Source organism: Dendropsophus ebraccatus, chromosome 3, assembly GCF_027789765.1.
Source record: "Dendropsophus ebraccatus isolate aDenEbr1 chromosome 3, aDenEbr1.pat, whole genome shotgun sequence".
Classification (NCBI taxonomy): Eukaryota; Metazoa; Chordata; class Amphibia; order Anura; family Hylidae; genus Dendropsophus; species Dendropsophus ebraccatus.
The window spans coordinates 188,481,188-188,498,323 of NC_091456.1; the positions used below are offsets into that span (position 1 = coordinate 188,481,188).

Genomic DNA, 17,136 nt, shown 5'->3' on the forward strand with positions numbered 1-17,136 from the left:
ACAGTGTAGAGGAGGCAATACGCACCTTTCTATTTTGCCAGATGAATTTGTTAAAAATAGATATGAGTTTTAGACCCAGAGATGTTGTGTGTCGGGTGCACTATTTTCAAGTTAAAGAGGACATTATGAGGAAGGCCAGGGACGCTGGCCCCACTGATTTTGACGGAGCCCAAATCCAGCTCCTGACGGATTTATCCCGGACCATGCTGGCCAAGAGAAGAGCGCTGCGGCCTCTATTGACCCTCCTGCGTGATAGGAACCTGCCGTACTCCTGGGGCTACCCCTTTCAGCTGCAGGTCAGACAGAATAACCAATCCTTTTGCCTGTGTACTCCTGCAGACCTGCCGGATCTCCTCGAGGCCTTACAACTCCCGCCAGTTTCTATCCCTGACTGGCCCTTCATGCCGCCGCTGCCTCCGCGTGCCCCCAGGTCCCACCAGGGTACGTCGGGACCTCCGTATCCCCGCAGACACCGCAGAAGAGCTTTGACAGCGCAGGTTCCGGATGCACGTCTTCCTGAAAGTTGAACTTTTCATGGTCCCCTTAGGTGGCGCCATTGGCGCTAGCATTCCCCTGGTCATCATCCCGACTTGGAGACTGTCTGGTTATCCCCCCTTTTTTCTTTTTTCTCTCTCTTTGTTTTGGGGGGCTCTGAATGTTGATTGCTGTGACCATGACTTTTCTTTGAGTACTCTTTTACCCTCTTTTTATCCTTTATGCTCCTGTGGCCTTATAGTGGCGCTATGTGGCACGTGACGCGCCGGATTGGGATAAGGGGGAGGGGGGGGGGGGGTTGAGTCTGCTGTGTTCTTGCTTATCTCTGTTATTATTATAATTTTGTCATGACCACACATATGCTCTCATAGGGTGTGTTAGAGACGCCTGGTGGCACGATAATGTCTCTCGGCACTCTCCAGTTACCTCCCAACTAGTCTATTACTCGTGTTAGTTTTTACACGTTTAGCCCTTAGGGCTCCTCTTTCCTTTGTCCTTAGTGGACCAAGGTGGACAGTTCTGCTATAGGCCTGTCCTGTTTGGCTGGCTTCGGCTGGCGCTGTTTCTGTCTCTTTCTCTCGTTTGGTTATTCTTCTTCTCTTATTCCTTCGTTTTCTCTTTCCCATACCCTGACCCTGCTCCCTCTCCTTTCCCACCCCTCCTCTACCACTTGGTGTCCGGTTGCATGATGGCCTCGCTCAAGATCACCTCTCTGAACATCCGTGGTTTTAATAAACCGGAGCGACGCTCACAACTGTTATATCATATGCACAAGCAGCGGACACAGGTACTGCTGTTACAGGAGACCCACTTCAAGACCGGACACATTCCAGACCTACCCTCCCGATACTACACGCATTGGTACCATAGTACCAATCCTGACGCCAGATCCAAAGGGGTGAGCATTGCTTTCCACAAATCTGTGCCCGTCTCTGTCCTGGACTCGCTAGCGGATCCCAAAGGCCGTTATTTGTTCCTGAAAATACAACTGGGTAACTGTGTATATACATTTGCTAATTTTTATTTTCCCAACCAGTCGCGGGTTGCCAAGCAGTATCTGAATGCCCTGTCGAGATTCTCAGAAGGGCTCCTTGTGACGGCCGGCGACTTTAACCTGGTGATGGATAGATCCATGGACTCTTCCTCGGGCAGGTCAGCTCTCTCTCTCCCACAGACTCGTTCTCTCCGAAAGACCTTGTTTGACAGCAGGTTAGTGGACGTCTGGCGGATTCTACATCCGAGAGACCGCGACTATACATACTATTCCGCTGTACATGATTCTTACAGCAGGATAGATATGTTTCTCATTGACCACCATCTCCTATCCTGGCGACCCGGGGCGTCCATTGACCCCATGACGTGGTCGGATCATGCCCCCATCACATTGACATTGGGCCTTCCGGATCCCACTCCCAAAGAATGGAACTGGAGACTCAATCCCACTCTGCTTAAGGATGTGGGCTGCCAGGCTGCGGTCAGGGACGCCATCAGCAACTTCCTCACGACTCACGACACTCCCCTGCCCTTCCAATGGGAGGCCTTGAAGTGTGTGATCAGAGGGGTGTTGATTCAGCACGGGTCACGCCTGAAACGGGACAACGCGGTTAAAATGTCACGACTGCTGGAAAAAATACATAATCACGAGACATCCCACAAGCAGTCCAGGGACCCTGCGGTATTGGCATCCTTACTTGAACTTAAAGGTCAATTAGAAGCCTTAATCGATCAAAAATATGCACGCTTTAGAGATAGGGTGCGACGCTTCTTCTACGAATTCTCCAATAAATGTGGGTCTTCCCTTGCCAAATTCCTACATCCCAAAGCCACACAGACTTTTGTCCCTTCCATTGTTTCTCAGCAACATGGGACATGTCACACCCCCCTGGCAATCGTGAACACATTTAAACATTACTACCAGACACTCTATAATCTCAAAGGTCCGCTAGCTGATATGTCGACTGAGGCATTCCAAGCAATAGTAGAACAGTACGTTCAGTCTACGGCCCTCCCAGTGGTCTCGTCAGACACAGCCGCTGATATGGACCTGCCCTTTTCAGAACAAGAAATGGCCCTCATTATCAAGAATACTCCCGGGGGCAAGAGCCCAGGCCCCGATGGGTTTACCGCCCAATTCTATAAATCCTTCGCACCACAACTCACCCCGTTCTTGACAAAAACATTCAACGCCATAAGCCCCTCCTGTCCCCTTCCTCCACAATCTCTGATGGCCACAATAGTAGTCATCCCTAAACCTGGGAAAGATCATAACGTTTGTGCGAATTACCGCCCCATCTCTTTAATTAATTTGGACCTGAAATTTTTCTCAAGCATTGGCCAATAGACTGGGTCCCTCACTGCCCGGTATTATTCATACTGACCAGGTCGGGTTTGTGCCGCACAGGGAAGGGAGGGACAATGTCAACAAAACGCTGCTTCTGATGTCCCACGCACAAAGGTCCAGTGTACCCGCATGCATGGTCTCTGTCGATGCTGAAAAGGCATTTGATCGGGTACACTGGACCTTTCTTCATGCCACCCTGCGACAGATTGGCCTGGGAGATGGTATGCTAGGACGAATAGCGGCGCTATACGTCGGTCCGACTGCGAGAGTCAGGGTCAATGGCATTTTGTCAACCCCATTCCCTATTGCAAACGGGACGCGCCAAGGATGCCCACTGTCACCAGTGCTGTATGTCCTAGTAATGGAACACTTGGCAGTGGCCTTGCGCGCGTCCCCTGACCTCACCGGTATCCAACTTGGACGCATTGATTACAAACTGGCGCTTTACGCTGACGATCTATTGATCTATGTATCCAATCCGGCAGCTTCCTTCCCGGTCATCCTGAAACTATTTGAGGCCTATGGGCACGTCAGCAACTTCAAAGTAAATTATTCCAAAACGGAGGTACTTAATATCTCCCTCCCCCCCCCGACCTGATCCCCGCGTTCCGCGACTCGTTATTGTTCTGCTGGCAAACACCGGTCTCCTACCTCTGTTGACTCGCACCAAAACTGACCTTGCCAAATACAATAGACCGCAGTTGTCCTGGTTCGGACGCATTAATGTAGTGAAAATGGATGTTTTGCCGCGCTTACTTTACGTGTTTCAGGCGCTACCTGTGCACATCCCGGCCACCTTTTTTAGACAGGTGCAGACTCTGGTGAGGAAGTTTGTCTGGGGCCCCCTCAAACCAAGACTGAAATATAACACTCTGACACGCTCCAAATTGAGCGGTGGGGCAGGACTTCCGGACTTCTTACTTTATTATAGGGCGTCGATCCTCCTCCGGGTGGTGGATTGGCTACATGGCGGTGGTAGCAAACAGTGGGTGAGCGTGGAGGGGGACCTGTCGCCGATTTCTTTGAAATCACTTCCATGGGTATTCCCCATTAACCGGCCGCTCTTAGAGACCTTCCCGCTCCTGACAAAATGTTTTCTGCAACTGTCGGACAGGCTGCTACCGCTGTATGGCCTCTCGCACCGCGCTGGAGTTATGTGCCCCCTCTTTGACGACCCAGCCTTTCCACCTGCCTGTGGGAGAGAGAACTTCCTGGGGTGGACATTGGCCACTGGTGTATGATTGGGTCATGACCTGGGAGCTAGTAAAACCCTCCCGCCCTTAACTACTTTGCAAGCGGCCTGCCCGGGGAAGACGCTTTCTTGGTTTGAGTATGCACAGTTGAACGCCTCTCTAAAACGTAGATTCCCGAATGGGATTTTATCTAACACCCCTACAGACTTGGAAGTAATTCTCTTGGAATCCTCTCCTCCGACCAAAGTTATCTCTCGTATTTACCGCATCCTGTTAGCAGACCTGGCGGCTTCTGACCCTTCATACATAAAAATCTGGGAGAAAGAACTGGGTCGCTCCTTCTCGGCAACGGAGAGATTGCGCATCTATACCCTGATTCACAAGATGTCCATGGCCTGTCGCTCCCAGGAAAAAAACTTTAAAATCCTCACTAGGTGGTACAGGTGCCTGCAACTTCTTCACAAATGCTACCCGAACGTGACGGATCTCTGTTGGCGGTGTCAGGCAGAGGTGGGCACCATGCTCCACGTATGGTCTTTAATATTTATACTCAGGTTACTGGCACCCCTATCTCACCCACGCCCGAAGTGGCTCTGTTATCCCTGCTCCCTGGGCCTCCCTCTGCCGTCAAGAAAGGTCTGCTGCGCCACTTCCTCACAGCGGCTCGAGTGGTGATCCCCAGGCATTAGAGGACTTCTCTCCCACCTACCATTGCCGAATGGGCTGCTGAAATGGACTTCATATACAGGATGGAATCCCTGACGGCTGAGGAACACCTACAGGGTAGCAAAGTAGACAGGCTATGGCTTGCCTGGACATTCTACAAAACTGATCCTCGGTTTGTGCAGTACCTGGCTTGAGGGGCTTGGACGTGCCCCCGGACACCAAGACGATCTTCCCTGCCTCCTTCCCCCTCCCCCTCCCTATCCAAAACTTTGCTCTCTTCCCCCCTCCCCCCCCCTTTTTTTTCTTTTCTTTTTCTCTATCCCTCTCTCTCTACTGTTTAACTCTACTCTTCACTTTTCGTTCTCTTTTTCTCAACTATTAGAGTCTCACATTTGCATTATAGTCTCACATTTGCATTATACAGTGGGCTATTGCCCCTTTTTGTGCCCCGTTGGGCCTCTTTGACATTAAGGTATTGTTCATGGGCTCAATTGCTACTTGTTTCAAATGTAAACTCTGAACATGTCCAGTTATCACTGCTCATCTGGTTCATTTACTATGTATACCAGTGCGGGGTCTGTTTCCCCCATCATATTCATACCTGTACTTTGTTTTGAAACCTTTAATAAATGCTGATTTACAAAAAAAAATAAAAAAAAATTCTACCCAATTACCACCTTCCAGGCATCCGGATGTATCAAAGCAAACCATACGGAGATGACTGTCCAATGCTGGTGTAAGGAGCCAATGTCCATTAAGACACCTACCACTGACCCCACATCATCCGCATCATCAGCCATGAATCTCGATTAAGACTCTGTAAGGATGATCACTGCACACGTGTGTGAAGGCTGCCAGGTCAGTGATCCGATCCGGCATTTATTGTCGAGCGGCATACAGCGATTACACAAGGTGTGACAGTGTGGGGAGCGGTTTGTTGGGACACATGATCATTTCTAGTTGTTCTTCAAGGCACTATGACTGCTTAGAGTTACGTGGATGACATTTAAACGCTGGATGTACTGCCTATGCTATCGCCCAGGTGCCATTTATCAGCAAAACAATACTCGTTCACATACTGCCGACTCTCCCAACAATGTCTTAAAGGATATGAGGTACTCCCATGGGCTGCCAGGTCAACCGACCTTTCATGAATAGAGCACAAGAGATGATCGAACATCGGGAAATGTCAGGTTCAATCGAACTCGAACCTTCATCATATGATATCTGATGCCGTAGGGAAGGGGGAGACAGCCCGAATACCGCCTGTTCTTCAGGCAGTACACAGCAGGGGGCATCATTTCACATCTAATCCTAGTCAGGAACTCTACTGAGTGCATATAGATATTGCTTATGTATGGGTAGATGTATAAAGGACAGAATAAGTCTTGTACCTAACACCAGGAGCACTGGACCCTGTCAGTCCCTAGAGTGGTGCACCTCCTACACCTACTCGGTCAGGGAGTAATCACAGTAAAAAGAGCCGTCCCTGCCCCGTACTACCCCTGACAAAACCCTACTCTGACCACTTCTAGCCTCCCGCCACTGTGTTTCATATATGTACTCATCAGGGGAGTATAACAGAGGAACAGGTGAGAAGTCAATCATAAATGCGGATAAAATAATGTTTTTTTTGTGTCCCTATAAAATTCTGGACGCTGCACTCACATGGCCCAATGGCCCCCGAACCGTTGCAGTGGTCCGCATATGTCTCAGCTCCTCATATTTTTTCCATGGAGGTTTAAATGTGCTAAAGGCTGCGTACGGTTGTCAGGCTCCTCCCACTTGCGGCCCTGTGAAATGCAACGTGTGGTCTACTGCCAACGCTTCCAGGAGTTTCCTATTCTTGTGGCTTGGTAAGAAAGTAGCTACATATGGGGCCAACCCACACACATACCCACTTTACTGCGCATGACACCAAACAGAGGAATTACTACTGTATGGGACCCTATAGGAGGGAGAACGGGAAGGAAGCGGAAGGAAAAGTGCAGAGTCTGAGATGTTTGTATGGCAGTGAGTACAGCTACTAATACTATACACAAAACTATTTTACTATAAAATGCAGATTTTCCCTCATAATTATTTAAAATTCATTTAAATCATTGCAAACAAGAAAATGTCTTCTCTGATGCGTAACAAGATGTGATTTACAATTAGATCATTTCTGAACATGAAACTGGCTTCTACCATGGGTGAATTCTCTGATGCCTAACAAGGTCTGTTTTCTGAGTAAAACCTTTCCCACATTTTGAACATGTAAATGGCTTCTCCCCTGTGTGAATTCTTTGATGTTTAACAAGATCTGATTTTTTTATAAAACATTTCCCATATTCTGAGCATGAAAATGGCTTCTCCCCTGTGTGAGTTCTCTGATGTGTAACAAGTAGTGATTTACTACTAAAACATTTCCCACATTCTGAACATGAAAATGGCTTCTCCCCTGTGTGAATTCTCTGATGCCTAAGAAGATCTGATTTCTGAGTAAAACATTTCCCACATTCAGAACATGAACATAGCTTCTCCCCTGTGTGAATGTTTTTATGATAAAGAAGACTTGATTTTTGAGCAAAAAACCTCCCACATTCTGAACATGCAAATGGCTTCTCACCTGTGTGAGTTCTCTGATGCTTAACCAGACCTGATTTCTGAGCAAAGTCCCTCCCACATTCCAAACATAAAAATGGCTTCTCCCCTGTGTGAATTCTTTGATGCGTTACAAGATCTGATTTCTTAGCGAAACATTTCCCACATTCCGAACATGAAAATGGCTTCTCCCCTGTGTGAAATCTTTGATGTGTAACAAGATCTGATTTCTGATTAAAATATTTCCCACATTCTGAACAGGAAAATGGCTTCTCACTTTCATGAGATCTTTGATGTCTATCAAGAGCTGATTTCTGAGCAAAACATTTTCCACATTTTGGGCACGAAAATGGTTTCTCCCCTGTGTGAGTTCTTTGATGGTTAACAAGACCTAATTTCTGATTAAAACATCTTCCACATTCTGAACATGAAAATGCCTTCTTCCCTATAAGATATATTTTGCGAGTAAAGCAATTTTCACGTTGTAAACATGAAAACTGAGGCTTTCCTGTATTTCCTCTTTGATGTTCATCGTCTTCTCTGTAAATGTCAGCTTGCTGTGATGGATCAGAAGATGGGACTTGTATAACAGGATGAGATGAGAGATCTTTGCTGTGAGGGGCTGAGGGTGTATCTGGGATAGTGGACGGCTCCTCATATGTATCTTGTGTGATATGATCCTCTGAGGAGATCTGATGTCCCCCTGAGCTCCTGGTAGAATCATCTGCAAAGGAGAAAACACCATTTCTCTTATTTCCGAGTTACCAAGCCATGTCTGTGATCGCTGGGACTTTCTGGGGGAGATTTATCAAACATGGTGTAAAGTGAAACTGGCTCAGTTGCCCCTAGCAACCAATCAAATTCCACCTTTCATTTTCCAAAGAGTCTGTGAGAAATGAAAGGTGGAATCTGATTGGTTGCTAGGGGCAACTGGGCTAGTTTCACTTTACACCATGTTTGATAAATCTCCCCCTCTGTGTTTGGTCTCGCTTTTTGAACAGAGAAAAGATCAAATATCGTCAGAAAGGGAACATGGAGCACAGCTCGGCCGTTTGTATAACATTGAGTTTACCATGGAAATTTAAAAAAATAAAAAACTAATGTGTATTACACAACTTCTTGCGATCACATTCCCTGTTAACTTCTTAATTTCTTTTCACAACAGGTACGCTGTAAGACGAGGACAGTCACTATAGATGCAGCAGCAGGAGACTGATAGTGATATATTGTCCGCTGGGACTGTGCTGTATATTAGAATTTAGGCTGAATGACTATATAGCTGGAAAACTGACAGGACACAGAGCTTATAATATTCCACACAGAATAGTTACAGCCGGAGACTGAGGAGAATGAGTGACTGTTCTCTGCATTTAGTGGTCACTACTCACCTGGGCGGTTACCTGTAGTGATGTCCTCCTTATACTGCTCATCACTGCTGTCATCTGTCTCTTCCTTTACTATTATGCCTATCGCATCAATATAGTTCAGATCCTTCCCTGTAGAGATGTCCTCCTTATACTGCTCAGCACTGCTCACATCTGTCTCTGGGGCATTAATATTGTTCCCATCTTCCCCCTGATTTATAAGATGTGAGAGAAATCTTGTAAAAGTCATCAGACAGTAGGAGAAGTCAGGTGGGATATACAGATCATAGGGAACATCTCCATCTACCTGATCCTGATCCTGTGGGAGAAGAGGACGGGGACATCTCTCTGGTGCTGTTCTCTTACTGGATCTGACTGGAGGGAACACATACAGAGACTGAATTCATTCTTTCCATCCAGATAATACAGAGAGGAGGTGTGTATATAGTCCTGTCTATTACCTGCTGATGGGAGGGGCTGCTGATCCTCCAGCATCACATCCTTGTACTGATCCTTGTGTCCTTCTACATACTCCCACTCCTCCATGGAGAAATAGACCGCCACGTCCTGACACCTTATAGGAACCTGACACACACAATGATCACACAGTCATCCCCCCCACCCCTCCAGTGGTGTTACTGTATAATGTCCCAGCATTCCCAGCAGCCACAGTCTCACCTCTCCACTCAGCAGCTCCACCATCTTGTTGGTGACTTCTAGGATCTTCTCTTCCTCCATTTCCTCATGTATCAGGGGCCCCGGGATTGGGCTCAGGGTTCTTCCCCATCCTTCACACCCAGGGGCCCCACAGCGCCCACTAGAGGACTTCTTCACTACTGTGTAATCCTGTGTATGGAGAGACACATTACTATCACTCCATCCATTCCCAGAATCCCTCACCTCTCCAGTCCTATCCATCTGTTATTCCATAGATAAGAATGATGTCATGATGACATCACTCCCAGAATCCCTCACCTCCCCAGTCCTATCCATCTGTTATTCCATAGATAAGAATGATGTCATGATGACATCACTCCCAGAATCCCTCACCTCTCCAGTCCTATCCATCTGTTATTCCATAGATAAGAATGATGTCATGATGACATCACTCCCAGAATCGCTCACCTCTCCAGTCCTATCCATCTGTTATTCCATAGATAAGAATGATGTCATGATGACATCACTCCCAGAATCGCTCACCTCTCCAGTCCTATCCATCTGTTATTCCATAGATAAGAATGATGTCATGATGACATCACTCCCAGAATCCCTCACCTCCCCAGTAAGCAGGAAGAGTATGTGTAGGGTGAGGGTTATTATCCTCTCGGCCATCTTGTCTCTGTCTCTCTCCATGGTTGATGGGTCGGTCTCTTATATAGAAGATATCAGCAGAGGATCCTGGAGAGATGAATAGAAAGTAGAGGATACAATGTATAATAAAGAATGGGAACAAAAAGTACAACAAACCCGGCACAGCGATAGAAAGAAACAAGTTATGAATGTGTTAAGATGATGTTTGAGCTCTTGTGATGCGTCAGAAAAAGCAAACTTTATCCTCACAACTCAGCACTGAGGGATGGGGGGGGCAGCTAATGTCTCATGGTGCAAGAGGTCAACCTGGCCGCCCCCGCTACCCCCCTCCCCAGCATCTGATAACCCTCCTAAGGCAACTGTGTTCATACTATTAGAGGGATTATCCACTGTAAGAAAAACATGGCCACTTTCTTCCAGAGACAGCACGACGAGTTCAGTTGTGCATTGCTATTAAGCTAAGTAGAAAAACTTCACCCAAACTGGAGACTATAGCGGTGCCGTCTTTGGTAGAAACTCTTGGTGTGCTTAAAGGGGTAGTGCGGCGCTAAGAAATTATTAAATTATTCACAAAATAACACACATTACAAAGTTATACAACTTTGTTATGTATGTGAATAGCCCCCTTCCCCGTGTTCCCCGACCCCCGCCCGTGGACCTGGAAGTGTAGTGCATTATACATACCTGGTACGTGTCAACCCCGTCCGCCGTCTTCTGACAGTGATGTAATCTTCGGAAGGCCGGCGGACCCGCTCCTGCCGTCCCTCATGCCGGCCTCCCTCTGCCGCGTCATAACTGTGCTCAGCCGCAATTGACTAGGCACAGTTATGCTCAGCCAATCGCGGCTGAGCAGCTGATGACGCGGCACACGTGTTCAGCTGCTCAGCCGCGATTGGCTGAGCACAGTTATGCTCAGCCAATCGCGGCTGAGCACAGTTATGAAGCGGCAGAGGGGGGCCAGCATGCGGGACGGCAGGAGCGGGTCGGCCGGCCTCCCGAAGATTACATCACTGTCAGAAGATGGCGGACAGGGGTCGACACGTATCAGGTATGTATAATGCACTACACTTCCAGGTCCACGGGCGGGGGGGGGGGGAACACGGGGAAGGGGGCTATTCACATACATAACATACATTACAAAGTTGTATAACTTTGTAATGTGTGTTATTTTGTGAATAATTACTTAGCGCCGCACTACCCCTTTAACCCCTTAGGGACCAAGCCTATTTCGACCTTAATGACCAGGCTCATTTTGCAAAATCTGACCTGTCTCACTTTATGCGCTTATAGCTCAGTGATGCTTTAACGTATGCTAGCGATTCTGAGATTGTTTTTTCGAAACATATGGTACTTTATGTTAGTGGCAAAATTTGGTCACTGTCTTGTGTATTTTTTGTGAAAAACATCAAAATATCATGAATATTCAACTCCTATCTGGCTGGCACTATAATATCACGAGATATGAATACAGCCGTAATAAAGGTTTTGCCCAAACCAGGGAAAGACCTCACTTCCCCAGGAGGATATAGGCCTATCTCTTTAATAAACGTTGACTTGAAAATAGCTTCCAAAATTATGGCAGATAGGCTGGCGCAGATACTGCCTAGACTAATTTCTTACAACCAGGTGGGCTTTGTTCAGGGCAGAGCGGCAGTGACCAACCTCAGAAAGGTTATAGGAGTGTTGGACGAGGTTCACTTGAGACCGGAACTACACCCCTCCCCGCCATATTATCTATTGACGCTGAAAAAGCCTTTAATAATGTGCGGTGGGAGTGGGTGTGGACTGTAATGGAGAGGATGGGATTCCATGGGGAGTTTATGGCCTATTTACATTCCCTCTATACGTCCCCGCAGGCTCGGATAGGTACCCCGGGCTTTCTCTCTTCCCCGGTTTGCCCAGAGAAGGGCACCAGACAGGGATGCCCCCTCTCGCCCTTATTATTCAATATAGCCATAGAACCGTTGTCACGGATCTTGGATCAGTGTTCGGTGTTAGAGGGTATTGCGGTTGGGGGCATCCCTGTTCGTATTGCCTTATTCGCGGATGATCTTCTTATATTTTAAGAACACCCAAGCAGAGATTTACCAGCCGTATTTAATTGTCTACATGATTTCGGAATCAAATCTGGCTTCAGGGTCAATGTCTCTAAGAGCACACTGTTGGAGTTGCGGGCCAGCTCCTCTCGACTATCACAGCAATCGTTAGGGGTCCCGGTATCCCTCACTCGCACTAATATGAAATATCTGGGGGTATTGGTGGGGTCAAGTCCCGGCACCTTGTATGGTCTAAACTTTCCTCCCCTCATCCAGTCCATTATAGCATCCTTGGAGAGATGGGCGAAACTACCCATACCCTTGCTTGCCAGATGTCATCTGGTGAAAATGATGGCCTTCTCAAGGTTATTATATCCAATGCAGACCATCCCCGTCCTACTCAAACATGATGATGTTCGCCGGCTGAACTCGGCTTTTATTAAATTCATTTGGGGAGGCAGACGCCCCAGGATTGCATTGAAAAAGTTACAACTATTCCGTGACCAGGGGGGTCTTAATTTCCCAGATGTTAGACGTTACAACTTGGCGTGTCTTATGCGCCATGGAGTGGATTGGATGAGGGGAGGTGGCCCATACTCCAATATCCGCCTGGAGGGTGCCCTTGCCTTCCCCTGCCCGTTGCAGTCGCTCCTTTACACAAAATTTCCTGCTATCCTTCCAGCTATCAAATGGAGCCTCCTTCTACGGGACACAATTATAGCATGGAAGTCTAGCTTAAAGGATGCGGGGTTGCCATTCGCCATTGGTAGGCATATGCCCATATGGCATCATCCTGAGGCACAAGAGCTATCTACTAACAAGCTATATCACAAATGGAAAGATAAGGGTATCACCCAAGTCAAACATCTTCTTCATAAGTCGGAACACAGATATCTGACTTTGGAGCAGACTCTGTCAAAATATGGGTTAACCTCGGATCATTTTTTGATTTATTCGCAGGTGGTGGCCTTTCTAAAATCTAGGCTCCGTAATCTCAAACCACTACACCAGTCATCTTTTTTTGATGACGTCATTCAAACAGAAACTCCTATTCATTCACTTATTTGGCATGGGCGTTGAGACGGCAAGCCTCGAGCCGATCGGACATGAGTGTTTTCAAATACTGGGAACATTATTTCAACAGGGAAGATCTCACCAAACCAATTCTGGATGGCTATGCTTCTGTGAGGAAGGCCATTGTAAATGAAACTTGGCGGGAAACACAATTTAAGTTAATCCATAATGCCATGTATGGCTTTACCCTACCTAAAACCGTTGACAGGCCTGATCGGATTGAGGCTTGCCCAAACTGTAATGCCCGAGGCACGGATCTGGTACATGGCCTAGTCACTTGTCCTCTGACAAGACATTTCTGGGTACAACTGCAGATTCTTCTTATAGCTAAACTACGAATTACTTTGTCGTTAGACCCACTGCAGCTTTTGTTTCATATTCCGCAATCAGAGGGTACATTGACCCAGCTTACCCATGTCTTTCTCCTAGTAGCAAAGAGATGTCTCTTAGCCAACTGGTTGGTAGCGCGTATGCCAACGATAGATGATGTGTTGCTCCAGGTAAAGCGATACCTTTATCATGATCAACTGGAGGTGCTTAGAGACAAGGAAAAATCCACTAATGGTTTTTTTAAGAAATGGAAAACCTTCATTTGTTGTTTTCTTTCCCATTCTGATATTAGACAGCTAATGTTGCCATTTGTGGATACCCTGTTGTGCCTCAAAAAAGATGTTGCTGGAACTTTAGGAAAACTTAAGGTGACATCTTAAGGTTATGGTCCATTAAGGCATCAGCACCAGATGCGTATACGTAGCCATGTGTTTACTTCGAGACCGTGAGTGGGTGGGTGGGTGAGGGGTGGGGGGTTGGGGGGAGAGTTTCTCCTATTACTTACTCGGTTTTATCTTCTATGTTGTATCATTGTTTTTTCTTTACATATATGTGGTAACCTTTGCATAGGTCTCTTGGCGGGAGTGTTTTCCGCTGTTGTGACAGATATTTGTAAAATGTTTTTGGTTAAAAAACAATTAAAAAAATTACATTTAAAAAAAATATATATATATATCATGAAAAATTTGAAAAATGTGCACTTTACGAACTTTGAAATTCTTTGCTTCTAACAAAAAGAAAGTCACATGACAAAATTAGTAAATCACATTATCAATATGTCCTCTTTATTCTGGCTTCATTTTGAAAACATATTTCACTTTTTTAGGGTGTTATGGGGCTTAGAAATGTATCAGCAAATTATCAAATTTTCATGAAATTTCCAAAACTGATTTTTTTTTTTAAGGGACCGGTTCTTTTTTTAAGTTGATTTGAGGCTTGTATACTGGAAACCCCCATAAGTGACCCCATTTTGGAAACTAGACACCTTAAAAAAATTAATCAAGGGGTATAATGAGCATTTTAACCCTACAGGGGCTGGAGGAAAGTATTCACAATTAGGCCGGAAAAAAATGGAAAATAGAAATTTTCCAATAATATATTTGTTAAAATTAAAGTATCTAATTTTCATAATAAACATGAGAGAAAATGCACCCCAAATTTTGTAAGGCAGGTTCTCCTGAGTACAACGGTACCCCATGTGTGGGCATAAACCACTGTATGGGCACACAGCGGGGCTCAGAAGGGAAGGAGCCTATTAGCATTTCCAGTTCAGATTTTGCTGAAGAAGTTTCTGAGCGCCAGGTTTGCAGTGCCCCTGTGGTGTCAGCAGAATAACCCCCCCCCCAAAGTCAACCCTTGTTGGAAAGTACACCCCTCAAAGAATTCATCTTGGAGTGTGGTGAGCATTTTGACCCCACAGGTATTAGAGGAAAGTATTCAAAAGAAGACAGTAAAAATGAAAAAATAAAATCTTTCCAATAATATGTTTGTTTAGTTTGAAATTTCTCAATGGGAACGAGGAACGGGAGAGAAAACTCACCCCAATATATGTAACGCAGGTTCTCCTGAGTAGAACGGTACCCCACACTTGGGCATAAACCACTGTGTTAGCACACAGCAGGGCTCAGAAGGGAAGGAGTGTCATTTTAGTTACAGGCAATATGTCGGTGTTTACTGGCTATCTGGGGTTGTTACAGGCAATCTGGTGTGGTTTTGGGCAGTCTGTGCCAATCTGGGGTGGTTACGGGCAATCTGGGAGTGTTTATTGGCTATATGGGGTGGTTATGGGCAATCTGGGGGTGTTTACTGGCTATCTGGGGTGGTGACAGGCAATCTGGTGGTGTTAACTGGCTATCTGGGGTGGCGACGGGCAATCTGGGGAATTGGCGGGCAATCTGGGGAGGTGGTGGGCAATCTGGGGTGGTTACAGGCAATTTGGGGTAGCTACGGGCAGTCTGTGGCAATCTGTGGTGGTTACGGGCAATCTGTGGTGGTTACGGGCTGTCTGCGATGGTTACGGTGGTGGAGAGAATGGGGCTTTGATCATTTTTAGGAATCCATCACTGTGAACAGAGTCTGTTCACAGTGATGACGGCGGCCTTCTTGGATCAGATGGCCGCCCAGGGAGGGGAGGGTCAGTGACCAGGTCACTAGGGTTAATTCTGGGGACAGGGGGGGACACGTTTTCATCTCCTCTCACCGTGGATTCACGGTGAGAGGAGATGAAAGCGTTCAGCTGCGTTGGCAATGTCCGTTACCGGTGGCCGCCGTTATACTGTTAATAACGGCGATCGCCGGTGAGGAGACTGGCCGGGACTGAGCCCACACTCTGCCCCAACCCCTCAGCAACCTCCGGTAGCTGAGAGGAGGGGGCTGCGGGCATTACCGGCACCGCTGCACTATTGTGCACCATCGCCATAAAGAGCTGATGGCAGCAGAAGAGAGAATTAGTGATCACCGTAAAAATCCGTATCGGCGGTCACTAATAACATAATACATGTATTCTCTGGGTCGCTACGGTTACGGCGATACCACATTTGTATAGTTTTTTTTTTTTTTTTTTAACTATTATCACTTTGGCGCAATAGAAATTATCTTCCTAGCAAAAACCCACAAAAACTGTTGCCACATTGCAAGATCCATAGCGTTCTTATCTTTTGCGTGACAGAGCTGGTTTTGGGCTTATTTTTTTGCGGGAAGATCTGTAGTTTCTACTGATACCAAGTTTTATATGTATATGACTTTTTGATCTCTTTTATGGCGTATTTTCTAAAGTGGATTGATAAAATACAGCTATTCTGGTACTGTTCTTTTTTATTTTTTTTTTACAGCGTGTGCCGTCCGGTATAATGATATAGTTTTATAGATTGGGTCGTTACGGACATAACGATACCAAATATGTATATGGATTTGTGTTTTTGATCACTTTTATGTAATGTTTTATAGTGTATGGGGAATGTAATGCATTTTTATTATTGGGGGGGGGGGGGGCTGTGTTGTGTTTGGTGCACACTTTTTCACTTTTTTTTACTTTTACACTAGTGTAAAATACTTTGATCACTGATACAATTTACTGCAGTACCCAATGTATTGTATCATGCCTCATGCTGACAGGCAATAGCCACAGCCACCCCTGTCAGCATGAGGCATCTCCATGGTGACCCCGGGGACCTTCATTAGGACCCTGGGATCACCATGGAGACATCGGAGGACCGGACGGCGCCGCGGGACATCGCGATCATGTAAGTGACCCACGGCGCTGACCGGGACCCATTAGATGCCGCTGTCATGGGTTGACAGCGGCATTTAACGGGTTAAACTGCCCGGAGCGGAGAATCCTCCGCTCCGGGCAGTTTCAGGAGGGTGTCAGCTGTCACACTGACCGCTGATCCCCCGCTCTGTTGCCGCCACCGGGCGGTAATTTATTCCGATGCATCCGTCGTTAAAAGGCGTACGGAATAAAGCCCATTAGTGGCCGCCGTTAAAATACATGCGGCGGTCACTAAGGGGTTAAAGGGATTATCCAATGTGATCCCTCCATACTGCCCCCTCCCCCTTACTATCCCTCCATACTGCCCCCTCCCCCTTAGCACAGCTGGACGCCCCCTCTCCCCTGAACACTGTAAATCTCCTACCTGTCTGGCAGCCAGTGGGCAGATCTCAGGAGGCGGCAGCAGCAGCAGAGCACACTAGCAGGAGGAGGGGGAGGGGCAGGAAGGATTTCCACATGTACCTTGTGTCTG

At 46.8% G+C, this 17,136-nt stretch overlaps 1 protein-coding gene and 2 pseudogenes across 1 annotated transcript in view; all 3 read right to left on the reverse strand.

Moving 5' to 3' along the window:
* The window catches only part of LOC138787586 (zinc finger protein 850-like), a 40,261-nt pseudogene extending 32,167 nt beyond the window's left edge, over positions 1 to 8,094 (reverse strand).
* The window catches only part of LOC138786597 (zinc finger protein 208-like), a 646,972-nt pseudogene that overhangs the window by 350,229 nt on the left and 279,607 nt on the right, over positions 1 to 17,136 (reverse strand).
* LOC138786838 (kinesin-like protein KIF20B) overlaps positions 1 to 17,136 on the reverse strand; it is a 78,193-nt gene that overhangs the window by 43,660 nt on the left and 17,397 nt on the right. The window lies entirely within an intron of this gene.